Source organism: Orcinus orca, chromosome 7 (assembly GCF_937001465.1).
Source record: "Orcinus orca chromosome 7, mOrcOrc1.1, whole genome shotgun sequence".
NCBI lineage: Eukaryota > Metazoa > Chordata > Mammalia > Artiodactyla > Delphinidae > Orcinus > Orcinus orca.
In genome coordinates, this window is record NC_064565.1 from 101714327 (window position 1) to 101733924 (window position 19598).

At 44.1% G+C, this 19598-nt stretch overlaps 1 protein-coding gene and 1 pseudogene across 2 annotated transcripts in view; both read left to right on the plus strand.

Annotated features, from left to right (window-relative positions):
* The first annotated feature begins 6708 nt into the window (after positions 1–6708).
* The window catches only part of TTLL4 (tubulin tyrosine ligase like 4), a 38031-nt gene continuing 25141 nt past the window's right edge, over positions 6709–19598 (plus strand). Inside the window, exon 1 of one of the 2 annotated variants that reach the window (XM_049712599.1) lies at positions 6709–6989. The gene's annotated coding sequence lies outside the window, so the exon portion shown is untranslated. The remainder of the gene's footprint in view (positions 6990–19598) is intronic. The other variant, XM_004262713.4, reaches the window with a different exon arrangement.
* Positions 7012–9350, plus strand: LOC117201103 (UDP-N-acetylglucosamine transferase subunit ALG14 homolog; annotated as a pseudogene).

The window sequence follows — 19598 nt, forward strand, 5'->3', positions numbered from 1 at the left end:
TTGGAGCTGCCAGGGTAAAGAGTTGAGAGATTCAGCTCTTTTAGCTGATGTGTGATGCTGGAAGCACTGGTTTTCTGTTCACAGAAGATCCTGGTTTGGAAGCTTATTTATATCTTTTCCTGCCTTCCAGCTTCCTCCATCCCAGATGAGCTGCATGTGATCACCTACTTCCAAGCCAGGGCCAGTGGAGCTGAAATAGGAAAGGATAGGATTAAACAGAGGGGTAAATTGGATTGCTTTCTGATCTCAGGCTCAGTGACTAGTTTTAGTATTTGGTGGAGTTTCAATGTATAGGGAAGCCCAGCTGCTTTAGAAGGATGGCTGTTTATGGAGATTGTGCAGTTTACCAGAAAGGGATGTTTGGCAGGCCCGTTGGTTAGAATCATAATCCATACTGGAAAGCTTAAACCTTCACTCACTGGATAGCTTGCAGCCAGCTTCCCAGAGCCCTAATTTCTCCATCTGTAACATAGGGAGACTACTTTTTGTCCTTCCTTAAATTCCACTTGTTTTAGAAATGAAAGATGAGTAAGGTGCCTTTATTTATTTATTTATTTATTTTGCGGTATGCGGGCCTCTCACTGTTGTGGCCTCTCCCGTTGCGGAGCACAGGCTCCGGATGCGCAGGCTCAGCGGCCATGGCTCACGGGCCCAGCCTCTCCGCGGCATGTGGGATCTTCCCGGACCAGGGCACGAACCCATGTCCCCTGCATCGGCAGGCGGACTCTCAACCACTGCGCCACCAGGGAAGCTCAGGTGCCTTTATTTTTATAAAGAATTCATTTAGACCTCATCTTCATTGCCCACTGTCTGTGTTTATATTTTGGCAAAAATAACATTTTTTTCTAGAGACCACCATAATTTCTTCCTATCCAGATTATTTTAGTTCAGTTCAATATATATTTATTTATTTGTTTTTTAAAGTTGTTTATTGAAGTATAGTTGAATTACAATGTGTTAATTACTGCTGTACAGCAGTGACTCAGTTATACATACATATATACATTCTTTTTCATATTCTTTTCTATCATGGTTTGTCACAGGATATTGAATATAGTTTCCTGTGCTATACAGTAGGACCTTGTTGTTTATCCATTCTATATATATCAGTTTGCATCTGCTAATCCCAAATTCCCAATCCAGCCCTCTCCCAGGCCCCTCCCCCTTGACAACCACCAGTCTGTTTTCTATAATGTATATTTATTGAGTCCTTTCTATACGCCAGATACTATTCTAGGCACTGGAGGTAAAGCAATGCCTGTTTGTCATAGAGTTTCCATTCTGGTTGGGGAGACAGTGGGCTTATTAAAATGAGTGAATTGCAGACTCCCCTGGTGGCGCAGCGGTTAAGAATCCACCTGCCAATGCAGGGGACATGGATTCGAGCCCTGGTCAGGGAAGATTCCACATGCCTTGGAGCAACTAAGCCCGTGCGCCACAACTGCTGAAGCCCGCATGCCTAGATTCCGTGCTCCACAACAAGAGAAGCCACCGCACTGAGAAGCCCGTGCACCGCAATGAAGAGTAGCCCCTGCTCGCCGCAACTAGAGAAAGCCTGCGCGCAGCAACGAAGACCCAACCCAACCAAAAATAAATAAATAAAATATTAAATTACTTAAAGAAAACTTAAAAAAATAAATTTTTTAGTATGTAGGAATGTGATAAAAGCTCCAGAGAAATACAAAGCAGGAAGGGGGGGGGGATGAGGAGTGCTGAGTTGGATAGCCAGGGTAGACCTCACTTAGAAGGTGACATTTGAACAAAGCACTGCAGCTCTCTGAGGGAAAAGACTATGCAGGGAGAATGGTCTTCAAAGGCCATTGGAGTATGGCCATATGGAAGTACGCCTGGAGTGCTTGAGGAGCTATGAGGAGGCCAGTTTGGATGGAAAAAGTGAAGAAGGGGGAGAACAGTAGGAAACGAGGACAGGAAGGTAATAGGGACCAGATGTAGGCCTTAAAGACCTTACATTTTACATAGAGTAGGGATCTATTGGAGAGTTGGATCAGAGGAGTTCTGAGATCTACCTTATGTTCTAAAAGATTGCTCTTCATTCTTGTATTGTGATGGACAGTGAGGAATGGGGGAGGATGGGAAGTAGTGTGGGCAATTAGGAGGCTATTGTAATAATCCACATGAGAGATAATGGTGTCCTGGACTGGAGTGGTACCAATGGAGTGGTGAAAAGTAGTCATATTTTGAATGTATTTTGAAGATGGAACAAATAAGTTTTCTTGACTGATTGCATGTGAGAGTGTAACAAAGGAAAGCAGTCAAGGATGACTCCATGGTTTTTGGCCCGAGCAATTGGAAGGATGGAGTTGCCATTAACTGAAATGGGGAAGGCTGTTAGTGGAGTGGTAGTGGGTGGGAAAACTCTAGTTCAGTTTTGAACGTTAAGTCTATTAGCTGGAAATTTTCAAACATACACAAAAGTAGAGAGATTAGTTCAGTGAACCCCATCACCACTTCGACAGCTACCATATATATTCTTTTTTTTTTTTTTTGCGGTACGCGGGCCTCTCACTGTTGTGGCCTCTCCCGTTGCGGAGCACAGGCTCCGGACGCGCAGGCTCAGCGACCATGGCTCACGGGCCCAGCCGCTCTGCGGCATGTGGGATCCTCCCGGAACCGGGGCACGAGCCCGTGTCCCCTGCATCGGCAGGCGGACTCTCAACCACTGCGCCACCACGGAAGCCCTATTCTTTTTTTACTTAAGTATTTTGAAACAAATCCTGGGCAACATATGTTATCCATGAGTACATCGGAATGTATCTCTGACAAATCAGAAATTTTGTTTTTGTTTTTCACAAAACCACAGTACTTCACTAAGACCTGTCTGATTAACACAAATATGTATACAGTATTGTGTATTTAAATCTGGATTTTTTTATCCTAGAAGGTAAACTAGGGGGAATTACCTTGTAAAGGAATTATTTGCTTTTTCCAAATAATTTGTTAAACACTAGCTTGAAATATTTTGCTTATCTGGTATGTAAACAATTTAATGTAGAGAAATTAAATTTACATCCAAACTTTTTAGGCTATTGCATCAAGCAATAATTAATTTTTTTTTTTTTTTCCGGTACGCGGGCCTCTCACTGTTGTGGCCTCTCCTGTTGCGGAGCACAGGCTGCAGACGCACAGGCTCAGTGGCCGTGGCTCACACGCCCAGCCGCTCCGCGGCATGTGGGATCTTCCCGGACCGGGGCACGAACCCGTGTCCCCTGCATCGGCAGGTGGACTCTCAACCACTGCGCCACCAGGGAAGCCCTAAAACCTGTATTTTATTCAGATTGCCTTAATTCTTACCTAATTTCCTTTTTCTGTTCCAAGATCTCATTACACATCATTTAGCTGTCCTTGGGCTCCTCTGGCTCTAACAGTTTCTTAGAAGTTTCTTGTTTTTGATGACCTTGACAATTTTTTTTTAACATCTTTATTGGAGTATAATTGCTTTACAGTGTTGTGTTAGTTTCTGCTGTATAACAAAGTGAATCAGCTATATGCATACATATATCCCCTCCCTCTTGCATCTCCCTCCCACCCTCCCTATCCCACCACTCTAGGTAGTCACAAAGTGCCGAGCTGATCTCCCTGTGCTATGCGGCTGCTTCCCACTAGCTATCTATTTTACGTTTGGTAGTGTATATATGTCCATGCCACTCTCTCACTTTGTCCCAGCTTACCCTTCCTCCTCCCCGTGTCCTCAAGTCCATTCTCTACGTCTGCGTCTTTATTCCTGTCCTGCCCCTAGGTTCATCAGAACCTTTTTTTTTTTTAGATTCCATATATATGTGTTAGCATACGGTATTTGTTTTTCTCTTTCTGACTTCACTCTGTATGACAGACTCTAGGTCCATCCACCTCACTACAGATAACTCAATTTCGTTTCTTTTATGGCTGAGTAATATTCCATTGTATATATGTGCCACATCTTCTTTATCCATTCATCTGTCAATGGACACTTAGGTTGCTTCCATGTCCTGGCTATTGTAAATAGTGCTGCAATGAACATTGTGACCTTGACAATTTTGAGAGGTACTGGTCAGGTATTTTGTAGGATGCTCCTCTACTGGAATTTGCCTGGTGTTTCTCATGCCTAGACTGGAATTATGGGTTTTGGGGAGGAAGATCACAAAAGTAAAATGCCATTTTCATCATATATCAAGGGCATATACTATCTACATGACTTAGGACTTGGTGTTGACCTTGATCACCTGGCAGAAGTGATGTTTGTCAGATTTTTCTACTGTTACTACTTTTGCCCTACTCCGCCTCCTTTTCCATACTGTACTCTTTGGAAAGAAGTCACTCTGCACAGCCCAAACTTAAGGAATGGGGGTTATACTCCCCCTCCTTTAGGGCTGAGTATCTACATAATTTGGGGGGAATTTTTCTGCATAGGAGATTTGTCTTTTTATCACATTTGTGAATATATTGAACCATTTATATCAGGGACTCATGGGTATTTTATACTTTGGGTCATAAACCACTATTTATTTGATTTTATTGCTCAAATTGTTTGAGCTTTGGTCATTGGGAGTTCTTTCAGTTAGCTCCTGTGACATACACCCACCGATCTGTTTTTTGTTTGTTTGTTTGTTTTAGGAACACTTTCTTTCTGGCACTACCAGATGCTTCGGGCTCATTTTGTATATTTCCTGTTCCGGTCTGAGAATCAGCCTTTTCTCTAGGGAGCCCTGGTTCCTTGTAATGTAGTGGTATTAGAAACTAATACCTGGATGCTACCTGTGCTCGTTGCTACTAGGGTGTTTGCTGTAGTATTTTAAAGCAAAACCAACCCCCTAGCACCATGTTGTTTAATACCTCATAGTGTCTGTAAAAAAATAAGGATATCTTCTTAAAAGATGTCAAAATGTCAAAATGTCCTGTGGCTGCCAGAAAAAATTACCACAAATTTAGTGACTTAAAACAACAGAAATTTTCTCACAGTTCTGGAAGCCAGAATTCTGCAATCAGGCTGTCTGAAGAACCCCATTCCCTCAGAATGTTCTAAGGAAGAATCCATTCTTGCCTCTTCTACCTTCTGGTAGCCCCAGGCATTCCTCTTCACTCTGATCTGTACCTCCTTGGTCACACTGCCTCTTCCTTTTTTCTGTGTATTCTCTGTGTCTGTCCCAGCTCCCTCTGCCTCACTAGGGATACTTGTTATTGGGTTTAGGGCCCACCCAGATAATCCAGGAAAATTCCTTAATCCTTTCAAGATCATCCTCTCAAAATCCTCAATCACATATTTTGTCATATAAAGTAATATTTACAGGTTCCTGGAATTAACGCAAGGATATATTGGAGGGGGGTCACCATTCAGTAAACTACAATAAAAATATTAATAATGATTTCTTAACGTTATCTATGTTCTTAATATTCCCCCATCCATGTTCAGATTTCTCTATTGTCTCAAAAGTATCTTTTTTGTTTTGTTTTGTTTTTTGCAGTAGGCGGGCCTCTCAGTATTGTGGCCTTTCCCGTTGTGGAGCACAGGCTCCGGACGCGCAGGCTCAGCGGCCATGGCTCACGGGCCCAGCCGCTCCGCGGCATGTGGGATCTTCCCGGACCGGGGAGCACAAACCCGCGTCCCCTGCATTGGCAGGCGGACTCTCAACCACTGCGCCACCAGGGAAGCCCAAAAGTATCTTTTTTGCAGTTGGCTTATTTGCATCAGGATCTAAACAAGGTCCACTCATTGATGTAATTATGTCTCTTAAGTCTCTTATGATATAGGACACCTCACTCTTTTTTTATACTCTGAAATTGTCGGAGAAATTAGGTCATTCCCCGATACATTGGCCTACATTCTGGATTGGTCAAATGGCTTTTTTGTGACGACGTTTCTCTTTATTTCCTGAAAACTGGAAGTTGGAGCCAAGAGTTTGATTAAGATTCAGATTCAACTGATTTTTAGACAAAAATACACTACTTCCTAAGTATTACTGTGTAGTTCAAATTGCATCATATCATGAGACATAATTTATAGCTGCCCCACATTTCATGATCTAAGAGTGATTAAAATATACAAGTGATAGCAAATGTCCTTTCAGTGTAAAAACCCCCCATCAACCCTCTAATGATTTTACCATTTATCAATGACTGTTGCCTAAATCAAATATTTATTAAGCATCTTTGTTCTGGTCCCGATTATTTTCCTTAGGTTAGTTTCATCTTTTATTGTCCCCTTTATTTCTGTAGCAGACTATTTAGAAAAGTTCTTTTCACCCTCCATCTCTCTTGAGATCTCCAAATCCATTAGGTCTAGGGACATCTGAGACTGAGGGGGTACAATCTGTCTTGCCTGGCGAGATAATTAACTGAGTCAGTGTTTCCTAAAGTTCACACTTGGAGCCCAGGAAGCAGGTGGTTGTAATTGGAGCCTGTTGGGTGGGTGGGGTTAGGGGAAGGTGGGTAGAGGGAAGCATGGCGGATCTGGCGATCTATCCTTTCCTGGGGTCAAACTCAAAGGCTTACTGGAAGGAACTACAAGAAAATCCTTTAATAAAGCCTGAGCTCTTTGATTTTAGAGGAGCGAATTAAGGCACGGCCGAAGAAAGAGTCCATAGGGGTTAGGTAGAATCAAGGTATAGCGGGGTCCTGCAGCGCCAGAGCTTAGCCTTTAACAGATTTAACCTTGAGACTACATCTCCCAAAATTCCACTCGACGAGTCCCACCCCCGTTGAAGCGATTGCGTGTGCGCGAGCCCTGTGACCGCCTGCCCTCCCAAACTCCACAATCCCCGAGATTCCGCGCGCCTGCCTCCCTCCCGCTGGGATCGCCCCTTCAGGCCCTCCGTCCGTCCGCTGGGGGCGCGCGCAGTGCGTGGCTGGTGGCAGCGGCGCCGGCGGCTGATAGCGCGGGCCGTGTGGCCGTGCGTGGTTGCTAGGGGCGCCTGAGGCCGCCCGCTCGCCCGGAAGGCCAAGGGAGGAAGCAGCCCGGAGCCGGCGCCCAGCCGGGGCGAAGCTGAGTCCGCTGGGTGAGTGTGGCCGTGGAGCCAGGAAAATGACCCTCCGCCGCCCCGACTCTCCCGCCCCTCCCTCTGCCCGAGTCCTTTCACGCGGCCCCCAGCCCTCTGGCCGCTCCTGTCCCAGCCCTGCTTCCTGCCCGCCACCTCTCCATCCCCTGGGAGGAGAGGGGGCCGCGTCCTCCCACCCTGCCAGGACTTCGCGCCTCTTCGGAACCCTTCTCCCCCCTCCCCCCTCCGCCCCCTTCCCCGCCACGCCCAGTGAACTTAGTCGCCCCGCCTTTGGGTGCCCCGAACCCTGCAGCATCCTCTCACCCTGGGCCTCCGTGCCTCGTCTTTCCCGCTCCGCTGCAGTTTAAATTCTCCCTGCTTGGGTGTAAGCCCAAGCTCCTCTCAGGCCTCACGGCTGAATTTTACATGGATACCCACTTTTTAACTTCCCCATCTTCACTATCTGTAGAGAAATACTTTCTTAAACTAGAGATTCAAACAGCATCCGAGATGCTGTGGAATTAAATTCTTCATGTATCCATACATCCATTACTTCATTTAATCATTCAACAATTTTTAATAAACATCGACAAATATTTAGTGAACCAGGGCACTGTGGAAGCCCCGGCGGGGGGGCGGATACAGTGGTGAGCAAGGCAGGCGTGTTTTCACAGAGCTTATAGTCTAGGGGAGATTTTAATCAGGTAAACAGCATTTGCCGTATGTGTGGTGTGCGTTCTGATAGAACATTAGAAGGCTATTTAACCCAAATTTACTTGGAAAACTATATTATCCCCATTCCCTGGTCTTCACATTCCCAATCTGGATCTAGGAAATGTTTTAATCCTTCCTTCCTTAGGGAGTTATCCCTGCTCTCTCAGTTACTCCAGATCCCATCTTCCTTAACGTCATTACCTGTTGATTTAGCCAGTCAACGAGTAGCCGGGAGACCCTTTGGGACAGTGTTCTATCCCATCCTTAATTTCTTGCAATAAATACTGAGGCATTGTTTGCATAAAAACCACTCACTTGGTGCCCGTAAAGTTACCAGCTGCTTATTAATTGGGCTGAATGGAGCATTGAAAAATGTATCAAGTGTTTTCTGGGAATAAAGAGGTGAGAGGACATTCCAGATACAAAGTAGCTTTAGTAAAGATACTAAAGTAGCTTTAGTAAAGGCCTGAAAAGAGAACTGGAAACAGTCGGATAGACCTGAGCTGTGTTTGGAGGGAACCAGCCCGGGACAAATAGGAATAGGGAAATTAATAGGGGTTAGATCACAAAGGGCTTTGGATGTTTTGCTGAGGAGTTAGAACTACATCCTCCAGAGCAGTGGTTTTCAAGCAGGATATTCAGGGGCCTGAGACTTCCAAGGGATAGATATGCACATATAGTTTTAGAAGAATCAGTTCCCAGATCCTCAGCTTCCAAATGAACGCTTCTAAAACTGACCTTACAAAAAAGGGGTGGAGAGTGTCATATCTCTCACGCTCTCAAATTTTACTATAGCATATTTTTCTGAGTATAAAAACCTCAGGTTGGCAAACGGAATATTTTGGAAATATTAATTTCAGGGGGGCCTTCTTTGGTGTTTGATTAAGTTACCTCAAAAACCTAGAAGGGCTTCAGCGGCCGGCGCCGGGGGATAGCACGCATGCCTCTTCTCTTTGAATGGGTGGCACCCTTATCCTCGCGGCGGCGGCAGGAGCCGTGGCCGTGCTGCTGGCAGTGCGGCTATGGGTAGTGCTGCGTCCCCGCGCCGCTGTGCTCCGGCGGTCTCTCAGCCTCTTGGTGGTGGCTGGGTCCGGTGGGCATACCACTGAGATCCTGAGGCTGCTCGAGAACTTGTACGATGCCTACTCTCCTAGACGTTATATCATTGCTGACACTGATGAAATGAGTGCCCGTAAAATAAATTCTTTTGAAGTAAATCGAGCTGATAGAAACTCCAGTGCTACGTTTTCCGAATACTATATTCACCGCATTCCCAGAAGCCGGGAGGTCCAGCAGTCCTGGCTGTCTACGGTACTCACCACCTTGTACTCTGTGTGGCTCTCCCTTCCCCCTGACTCACCGAGTGAAGCCAGATTTGGTAAGAAAACTGAGCCATATGGGAAAAAATTGACTTGCCCAAAGTCTGAGGGCCACTAAGTGGATCCAAACCCGGAAAGCCTGAGACTGCAGCATCTATACTCTAATCATTGTACTATTCTACCCTTCTGTTCGGGACATAACTATTGAATTCATGAATAAATTTCCTAATAGGGTCATAGAGATGAGATCACCTAGAAAAAACAAACAAACAAACAAACCCTAGAAGTCTTCCTGTCTTCCCCTGTGTAATACACACTGCTGTTAGAGTGAAGCTTGTTCCTTGTTGGGATATTCTGAATTCAGAAGAACACAACAGTTGGAGACTTCCCTGGTGGTCCAGTGGTTAAGACTCCACCCTCCCAATGCAGGGGGCCCAAGTTCGATCCCTGGTCAGGGAACTAGATCCTGCATGCTGCAACTAAAAGATCCTGCATGCAGCGATGAAGATCCTGCATGCTGCATCCAAGACCCGGTGCAGTGAAATGAATAAATAAATATTAAAAAAAAAAAAAAGAACACAACAGTTAAATGTGTCTAAAATGTTTTTTGGGACCACAGATTTTTCAACCTGTATTGGATAGAAGTTGCATAAATTTTTTTAAGAGAGATTTCTTTTAGTTTAGATGTGTTAATCAGATAGTTAAAACTCATTTTATTAAATCGTCATGAAATGTTTATTTCAGTTACAGTTAATCCTTACCTTAGTTCTTTCTATAAAATATTTAGTATTTTCTACCTCCTCTTAACAAAAGGATAAACTTGTTTAAACTTGTGATGAAAAATTTTAGAGTTCAACTTTAAGATGTGCAAGGAATACATGGGTTTAATTTTTTTTTTTTTTTTGGCTCTACCGCATGGCTTGCAGGATCTCAGTTCCCCAACCAGGGATTGAACCTGGGCCATGGCAGTGAAAGTCTGGAATCCTAACCACTAGGCCACCAGGAACTCCCCACGGAATACATGGTTTTAAAAATTCCTAGGGGAATACATGAGTAAAATCATCGGAAGAGTATATTGCAGGAAGACCACGGAAAGGTAATTAGCAGGAAGGTAACATCAGATTTGTGCTTGAGATTACTACTGTAGTGTCAGTGTGCAGTTTGAATAAGTAAGATTTTAGACTGAAGGCAGGGGGCCAATGAGAAAACTAGAGACCAGACTAGAGAGGATGAGGGCTTTATAGTGGTTGCAGTGAGAGAGAGGGTTTAGAGAGAGATTAACAGTGGTAGAGTGGACAAAACCTGGTGGCAAAGTAGATGTAGGGAGTGGGACAAAGAGCAGTCTGGAATGATCCTTGTTTTCTGACTTCAGTGATTAAGTGGGTGGTGATGCAGGAGGAACTATTAGGAGGAGGGCTTTGAGGAGAAAGATAAAGGAGTTTGGGCATGCTGAATTGAGGTTCCTGCAGCACATCAAGGAAGAAAGCCCTGGGAGGTTGTTCTGACATGTCTGAGTGATGAAAGAAAGTTGAGAATGTAGGAGATGGTTGAGGCCATGGGATAAAAGAGGTTGCTTTGCTTTGGGAGAGTTTGTGTTAATAGTTGCAACTGCCATTTATTGAGTGCTTACTATGTGCCAGGCCAAGTGAGAAGACTGAGCACAGAGGAGCACCAACTTTGAGAGAGTAGGTAGGGGAAAAGGGACGGAAGAAGGGAGACAGAATATTTATAACCAAATCCAAAAATGAATATGTAAATGAAAAATCCCTTGCTGAAAAACTATTTTTTTCTCTGTTTTCTACTATTTTTATTTATTTTAAAATTTTATTCTATTTATTTATTTTTTATACTGCAGGTTCTCAGTAGTTATCCGTTTTGTACATATTAGTATATATATGTCAATCCCAATCTCCCAGTTCATCCCACCACCACCGCCCCACTCCCATACCCTGCTTTTCCCCCCTTGGTGTCCACTTTTGTTCTCTACATCTGTGTTTCTGTTTCTCCCTTGCAGACTGGTTCATCTGTACCATTTTTCCAGATTGCACATATATGCGTTAATATACGATATTTGTTTTTCTCTTTCTGACTTACTTCACTCTGTATGACAGCCTCTAGGTCCATCCACGTTTCTACAAATGACCCAATTTCATTCCTTTTCATGGCTGAGTAATATTCCATCGCATATATGTACCACATCTTCTTTATCCATTCATCTGTCGATGGGCATTTAGGTTGCTTCCATGACCTGGATATTGTAAATAATGCTGCAGTGAACATTGGGGTGCATGTGTCTTTTTGAATTATTGTTTTCTCTGGGTATATGCCCAGTGGTGGGATTGCTGGGTCGTATGGTAATTCTATTTTTAGTTTTTTAAGGAACGTCCATACTGTTCTCCATAGTGGCTGTATCAATTTACATTCCCACCAACAGTGCAAGAGGGTTCCCTTTTCTCCACACCCTCTCCAGCATTTATTGTTTGTAGATTTTCTGATGGTGCCTATTCTAACTGGTGTGAGGTGATACCTCACTGTAGTTTTGATTTGCATTTCTCTAATAATTAGTGATGTTGAGCATCTTTTCATGTGTTTGTTGGCCATCTGTATGTCTTCTTTGGAGAAATGTCTATTTAGATCTTCTGCCCATTTTTGGATTGGGTTGTTTGTTTTCTTGAGATTGAGCTGCATGAGCTGCTTGTAAATTTTGGAGATTAATCCTTTGTCAGTTGCTTCATTTGCAAATATTTTCTCCCATTCTGAGGGTTGTCTTTTCATCTTGTTTACAGTTTCCTTTGCTGTGCAAAATCTTTTGAGTTTCATTAGTTCCCATTTGTTTATTTTTGTTTTTATTTCCATTACTCTAGGAGGTGGATCAAAAAAGATCTTGCTGTGATTTATGTCAAAGAGTGTTCTTCTGATGTTTTCCTCTAAGAGTTTTATAGTGTCTAGTCTTACATTTAGTTCTTTAATCCATTTTGAGTTTATTTTTGTGTGTGGTGTTACGGAGTGTTCTAATTTCTTTCTTTTACATGTAGTTGTCCAGTTTTCCCAGCACCATTTATTGAAGAGACTGTTTTTTCTCCATTGTATATCCTTGCCTCCTTTGTCATAGATTAGTTGACCATAGGCGCGTGGGTTTACCTCTGGGCTTTCTATCCTGTTCTGTTGACCTATATTTCTTTTTTTTGTGCCAGTACCATATTGTCTTGATTACTGTAGCTTTGCAGTATAGTCTGAAGTCAAGGAGTTTGATTCCTCTAGCTCCATTTTTTTAAAATTAATTAATTAATTAATTTTTGGCTGTGTTGGGTCTTCGTTTCTGTGTGAGGGCTTTCTTTAGTTGTGGCAAGTGGGGGCCACTCTTCATCGCGGTGCGTGGGCCCCTCACTATCGCAGCCTCTCTTGTTGCGGAGTACAGGCTCCAGACGCGCAGGCTCAGTAGTTGTGGCTCACAGGCCTAGTTGCTCCGCGGCATGTGGGATCCTCCCAGCCCAGGGCTCGAACCTGTGTCCCGTGCACTAGCAGGCAGATTCTCAACCACTGCGCTACCAGGGAAACCCCCTAGCTTCGTTTTTTTCCCTCAAGATTGCTTTGGCTATTTGGGGTCATTTGTGTCTCCATACAAATTTAAGATTTTTTGTTATAGTTCTGCAAAAAATGCTGTTGGTAATTTGATAGGGATTGCATTGAATCTGTAGATTGCTTTGGGAAGTACAGTCATTTTCACAATATTGACTCTTCTAATCCAAGAACATAGTATTCTCTCCATCTGTTTGTGTCATCTTTGATTTCTTTCATCAGTGTCTTATAGTTTTCTGCGTACAGGTCTTTTATGTCCTTAGGTAGGTTTATTCCTAGGTTTTTATTCTTTTTGTTGCAATGGTGAATGGGATTGTTTCTTTAATTTCTCTTTCTGATCTTTTGTTGTTAGTATATAGGAATGCAAGAGATTTCTGTGCGTTAATTTTGTATCCTGCAACTTTACCAAATTCATTGATTAGCTCTAGTAGTTTTCTAGTGGCATCTTTAGGATTATCTATGTATAGTATGTCATCTGCAAACAGTGGCAGTTTTACTTCTTTTCCAATTTGTATTTCTTTTATTTCTTTTTCCTCTCTGATTGCCAAGGCTAGGACTTGCAAAACTATGTTGAATAATAGTGGTGAGAGTGGACATCCTTGTCTTATTCCTGATCTTAGAGGAAATGCTTTCAGTTTTTCACCATTGAGAATGATGTTTGCTGTGGGTTTGTCATATATGGCCTTTATTATGTTGAGGTAGGTTCCCTCTGTGCCCACTTTCTGGAGTGTTTTTATCATAAATGGGTGTTGAATTTTGTCAAAAGCTTTTTCTGCATCTATTGAGATGATCATATGGTTTTTCTTCTTCAATTTGTTTATATGCTGTATCCCATTGATTGATTTGCGTATATTGAAGAATCCTTGCATCCCTGGGATAAATCCCATTTGATCATGGTGTATGATCCTTTTAATGTGTTGTTGGATTCTGTTTGCTAGTATTTTGTTGAGGATTTTTGTATCTATGTTCATCAGTGATATTGGTCTGTAGTTTTCTCTTTTTGTGACATCTTTGTCTGGTTTTGGTATCAGGGTGATGGTGGCCTCGTAGAATGAGTTTGGGAGTTTTCCTCCCTCTGCTATATTTTGGAAGAGTTTGAGGACAGGTGTTAGCTCTTCTCTAAGTGTTTGATAGCATTAGCCTGTGAAGCCATCTGGTCCTGGGCTTTTGTTGGTTGGAAATTTTTTTTTTTTTTTGGTGGTACGCGGGCCTCTCACTGTTGTGGCCTCTCCCGTTGTGGAGCACAGGCTCTGGATGCACAGGCTCAGTGGTCATGGCTCACGGGCTCAGCCGCTCCACGGCATGCGGGATCTTCCCGGACCGGGGCACGAACCCGTGTCCCCTGCATCAGCAGGTGGACTCCCAACCACTGCGCCACCAGGGAAGGCCCTGTTGGAAAATTTTTAATCACAGTTTCAATTTCAGTGCTTGTGATTGGTCTGTTTATATTTTCTATTTCTTCCTGGTTCAGTCTTGGAAGATTGTGCTTTTCTAAGAATTTGTCCGTTTCTTCCACGTTGTCCATTTTATTTGCATAGAGTTGCTTATAGTAATCTCTCATGATTCTTTGTGTTTCTGCACTCAGTTGTTACTTCTCCTTTTTCATTTCTAATTCTGTTGATTTGAGTCTTCTCCCTTTTTTTCCTCAATGACTCCGGCTAATGGTTTATCAATTTTGTTTATCTTCTCAAAGAACCAGCTTTTAGTTTTATTGATTTTGGCTATTGTTTCCTTCATTTCTTTTTCATTTATTTCTGATCTGATCTTTATGATTTCTTTCCTTCTGCTAACTTTGAGGTTTTTTTTTTTCTTTCTCTAATTGCTTTAGGTGTACGGTTAGGTTGTTTATTTGAGATGTTTCTTGTTTCTTTAGGTAGGATTGTATTGCTATAAAATTCCCTTTTAGAATTGCTTTTGCTGCATCCCATAGGTTTTGGGTCATCATGTTTTCATTGTCATTTGTTCCTAGGTTTTTTTTGATTTCCTCTTTGATATTTTCAGTGATCTCTTGGTTATTTAGTAGTGTATTGCTTAACTTCCACGTGTTTGTATTTTTTACAGATATTTCCCTGTAATTGTTATCTAGTCTCATAGTGTTGTGGTTGGAAAAGATACTTGATACGATTTCAGTTTTCTTAAATTTACCAAGGCTTGATTTGTGACCCAAGATATGATCTGTCTTGGAGAATGTTCCATGAGCACTTGAGAAGAAAGTGTATTCTGTTGGTTTTGGATGCAATGTCATATAAATATCAATTAAGTCCATTTTGTTTATTGTGTCATTTAAAGCTTGTGTTTCCTTATTTATTTTCATTTTGGATGATCTGTCCATTGGTGAAAGTGGTGTGTTAAAGTCCCCACTTGTGTTACTGTCAATTTCCCCTTTTATGGCTGTTAGCATTTGCCTTATGTTTTGAGGTGCTCCATAAATATTTACAATAGTTATGTCTTCTTCTTTGATTGATCCTTTGATCATTATGTAGTGTCCTTCTTTGTCTCTTGTAGTAGTCTTTATTTTAAAGTCTATTTTGTCTGATATGAGAATTGCTACTCCAGCTTTCTTTTGATTTCCATTTGCATGGAGTATCTTTTTCCATCCCCTGACTTTCAGTCTGTATGTGTCCCTAGGCCTGAAGTGGGTCTCTTGTAGACAGCATATATACGGGTCTTGTTTTTGTATCCATTCAGCCAGTCTGTGTCTTTTGGTTGGAGCATTTAATCCATTTACATTTAAGGTATTTATCAATATGTATGCTCCTAATACCATTTTCTTAATTGTTTTGTGTTTGTTATCATAGGTCTTTTCCTTCTCTTGTGTTTCCCGCCTGGAGAAGTTCCTTTAGCATTTGTTGTAAAGGTGGTTTGGTGGTGCTGGATTCTCTTAACTTTTGTTTGTCTGTAAAGGTTTTAATTTCTCCATGGAATCTTAATGAGATCCTTGCTGGGTAGAGTAATCTTGTTTGTAGTTTTTTCCCCTTCATCACTTTAAATATGTCCTGCTACTCCCTTCTAGCTTGCAGTTTCTGCTGAAAGATCAGCTGTTAACCTTATGGGTATTCCCTTGTATGTTATTTGTTGCTTTTCCCTTGCTGCTTTTAATATCTTTTCTTTGTTTTAATTTTTGATAGTTTGATTAATATGTGTCTTGGCATGTTTCTCCTTGGATTTATCCTGTATGGGACTCTCTGCACTTCCTGGACTTGATTGAATATTTCCTTTCCCATGTTAGGGAAGTTTTCAACTATAATCTCTTCAGATATTTTCTCAGAGCCTTTTTTTTTCTCTTCTTCTTCTGGTACCCCCATAATTTGAATGTTGGTGCATTTAATGTTGGCCCAGAGGTCTCTGAGGCTGTCCTCAATTCTTTTCATTCTTTTTTCTTTATTCTGCTCTGTGGTAGTTATTTCCACTTTTTATCTCCAGGTCACTTATCTGTTCTTCTGTCACTAATTTGCCTCAGTTATTCTGCTATTGATTGCTTCTAGAGAATTTTTAATTTCATTTATTGTGTTGTTCATCAGTTTGTTTGCTCTGTAGTTCTGCTAGGCTCTTGTTAAATGTTTCTTGTATTTTCTCCATTTTGTTTTCAAGATTTTGGATCATTTTTACTATCATTACTCTGAATTCTTTTTCAGGTAGACTGCCTATTTCCTCTTCATTTGTTTGGTCTGGTGGGTTTTTTTTTTGTTTGTTTGTTTTGTTTTGTTTCTTTTTGCGGTACACTGGCCTCTCACTGTTGTGGCCTCTCCCGTTGCGGAGCACAGGCTCCGGACGCGCAGGCTCAGCGGCCATGGCTCATGGGCCTAGCCACTCCGCGGCATGTGGGATCTTCCCAGACCGGGGCACGAACCTGTGTCCCCTGCAGCGGCAGGCGGACTCTCAACCACTGCACCATCAGCGAAGGCCGGTCTGGTGGGTTTTTACCTTGCTCCTTCATCAGCTGCATATTTCTCTGTCTTCTCATTTTGCTGAATACACTGTGTTTGGGGTCTCCTTTTTGCAGGCTGCAGGTTTGTAGTTCCCATTGTTTTTGGTATCTGCCCCCAGTGGGTAAGGTTGTTTAGCTGCTTGTGTAGGCTTCCTGGTGGAGGGGACTGGTGCCTGTGTTCTGGTGGGTGGGGCTGGATCTTGTCTTTCTGGTGTGTGGGGCTGCATCCAGTGCTGTGTTTTGGTGTGTCTGTGAACTTAGTATGATTTTAGGCAGCCTCTGCTAATGGGTGGGGTTGTGTTCCTGTCTTGCTAGTTGTTTGGCCTGGAGCATCCAGCACTGGAGCTTGCTGGCCATTGGGTGGAGCTGGGTCTTAGTGTTGAGACAGAGGTCTCTGGGAGAGCTCTCGCTGATTGATATTACGTGCGGCTGGGAGGTCTCTGGTGGTCCAATGTCCTGAACTCGGCTCTCCCACCTCAGAGGCTCAGGCCTGACATCAGGCCAGAGCACCAAGACCCTGTCAGCCACACGGCTCGGGAGGAAAAAAAAGAAAGAAAGAAAAATAAATATAAATAAAAATAAAATAAAAATATTTTAAAAATTATTACAATAGGGCTTCCCTGGTGGCACAGTGGTTGAGAGTCTGCCTGCTGATGCAGGGGACATGGGTTCGTGCCCCGGTCTGGGACGATCCCACATGCCGCGGAGCGGCTGGGCCCGTGAGCCATGGCCGCTGAGCCTGCGTATCCGGAGCCTGTGCTCCACAACAGGAGAGGCCACAACGAGAGGCCCGCGTACCGCAAAAAGAAAAAAAAGAATTATTACAATAAAAACGTAATTTAAAAAAAAAGAGAGAGCAACCAAACCAATAAACAAATCCACTAGTGATACAAGTGCTAAAAACTATACTAAGGTAGACATAAAAATCAGAAACAAGTTGGTGGCAGACGGCAAACCGCAAGTCTCCAGTTGCTCCCAAAGTCCACTGCCTCAATTTTGGGTTGATTCGTTGTCTATTCAGGTATTCCACAGATGCAGGGCACCTCAAGTTGATTGTGAGGATTTAATCCACTGCTCCTGAGGCTGCTGGGAGAAATTTCCCTTTCTCATCTTTGCACAGCTCCTGGGGTTCAGCTTTGGATTTGGCCCCACCTCTGTATGTAGGTCGCCCTCAGGCTTCTGCTCCCACCCAGACAGCACAGAGTTAAAGCAGCAACTGATTAGGGGGCTCTGGCTCACTCATGCTGGGGGGAGGGAGGGGTACGGTAGTTATAATTGGAATGCCGGGTGAGCCTGCAGCGGCAGAGGCCAGCATGATATTGCAGGGGCCTGGCGTGCCGTGTGTTCTCCTGGGAAGTTGTCCCTGGATCACAGGACCCTGGCAGTGGCGGGCTGCACAGTCTCCTGGGGGGTTGGGGGTGTGTGTGGATAGTGACGTGTGCTTGCACACAGGATTCTGGGTGGCTGCAGCAGCAGCATTAGCGTTTCATGCCCATCTCTGGTGTCCGAGCTGATGGTCGTGGCTTGTACCCTTCTCTTGAGCTTGTTTAGGCAGTGCTCTGCCTTCTGTGGGCAGACAGGGAAGGAATCCCCTCTCCTTGTGCACCCTGAAACAATGGTCTCTTGCCTCTTAGGCAGGTCCAGACTTTTTCCCGGACTCCCTCCCGGCTAGCCATGGCGCACTAACCCCCTGCAGGCTGTGTTCATGCAGCCAACCCCAGTCCTCTCCCTGGGGTCTGACCTCCGAAGCCCGAGCCTCAGCTCCCAGGCCTTACCCGCCCCGGCGGGTGAGCAGACAAGCATCTCGGGCTGGTGAGTGCTGGTCGGCACCAGTCCTCTGTGTGGGAATCTCTCCGCTTTGCCCTGTGCACCCCTGTTGCTGCGCTCTCCTCCGTGGCTCCGAAGCTTCCCCCTCCGCCACCCGTAGTCTCCGCCCGCAAAGGGGCTTCCTAGTGTGTGGAAACCTTTCCTCCTTCACAGCTCCCTCCCAGAGGTGCAGGTCCCACCCCTATTCTTTTGTCTCTGTTTTTTCTTTTGCCCTACCCAGGTACATGGGGATTTTCTTGCCTTTTGGGAAGTCTGAGGTCTTCTGCCAGCATTCAGTAGGTGTTCTGTAGGAGTTGTTCCTCATGTAGGTGCATTTTTCATGTATTTGTAGGGATGAAGGTGATCTCCACATCTCACTCCTCCGCCATCTTGAAGGTCCCTCCTAGGTGTTTGTTCTTTAATTCTTCTAGGTCTTTGTTAAACATTTCTTGCATCTTCTCTATCTTAGCCTCCATTCTTTTTCCGAGGTCCTGGATCATCTTCACTATCATTATTCTGAATTCTTTTTCTGGAAGGTTGCCAATCTCAGCTTCATTTAGTTGTTTTTCTGGAGTTTTATCTTGTTCCTTCATCTGGTACATAGTCCTCTGCCTTTTCATTTTGTCTGTCTTTCTGTGAATGTGGTTTTTGTTCCACAGGCTGCAGGATTGTTGTTCTTCCTGCTTCTGCTGTCTGCCCTCTGGTGGATGAAGCTATCTAAGAGGAGGGACTGGTGGTGGGTAGAGCTGACTGTTGCTCTGGTGGGCAGAGCTCAGTAAAACTTTAATCCGCTTCTGTGCTGATGGGTGGGGCTGAGTTCCCTCCCTGTTGGTTGTTTGGCCTGAGGCGACCCAGCACTGGAGCCTACAGGCTCTTTGGTGGGGCTAATGGTGGACTCCAGGAGGGCTCACGCCAAGGAGTCCTTCCCAGAACTTCTGCTGCCAGTGTCCTTGTCCCCATGGTGAGCCACAGCCACCCCTGGCCTCTGCAGAAGACCCTCCAGCACTAGCAGGTAGGTCTGGTTCAGTCTCCTATGGGGTCACTGCTCCTTTCCCCTGGGTCCTGATGCACACACTACTTTGTGTGTGCCCTCCAAGAGTGGAGTCTCTGTTTCCCCAAGTCCTGTCAAAGTCCTGCAATCAAATCCCGCTAGCCTTCAAAGTCTGATTCTCTGGGAATTCCGCCTCCCGTTGCCGGACCTCCAGGTTGGGAAGACTGACGTGGGGCTCAGAACCTTCACTCCAGTGGGTAGACTTCTGTGGTATAAGTGTTCTCCAGTTTGGG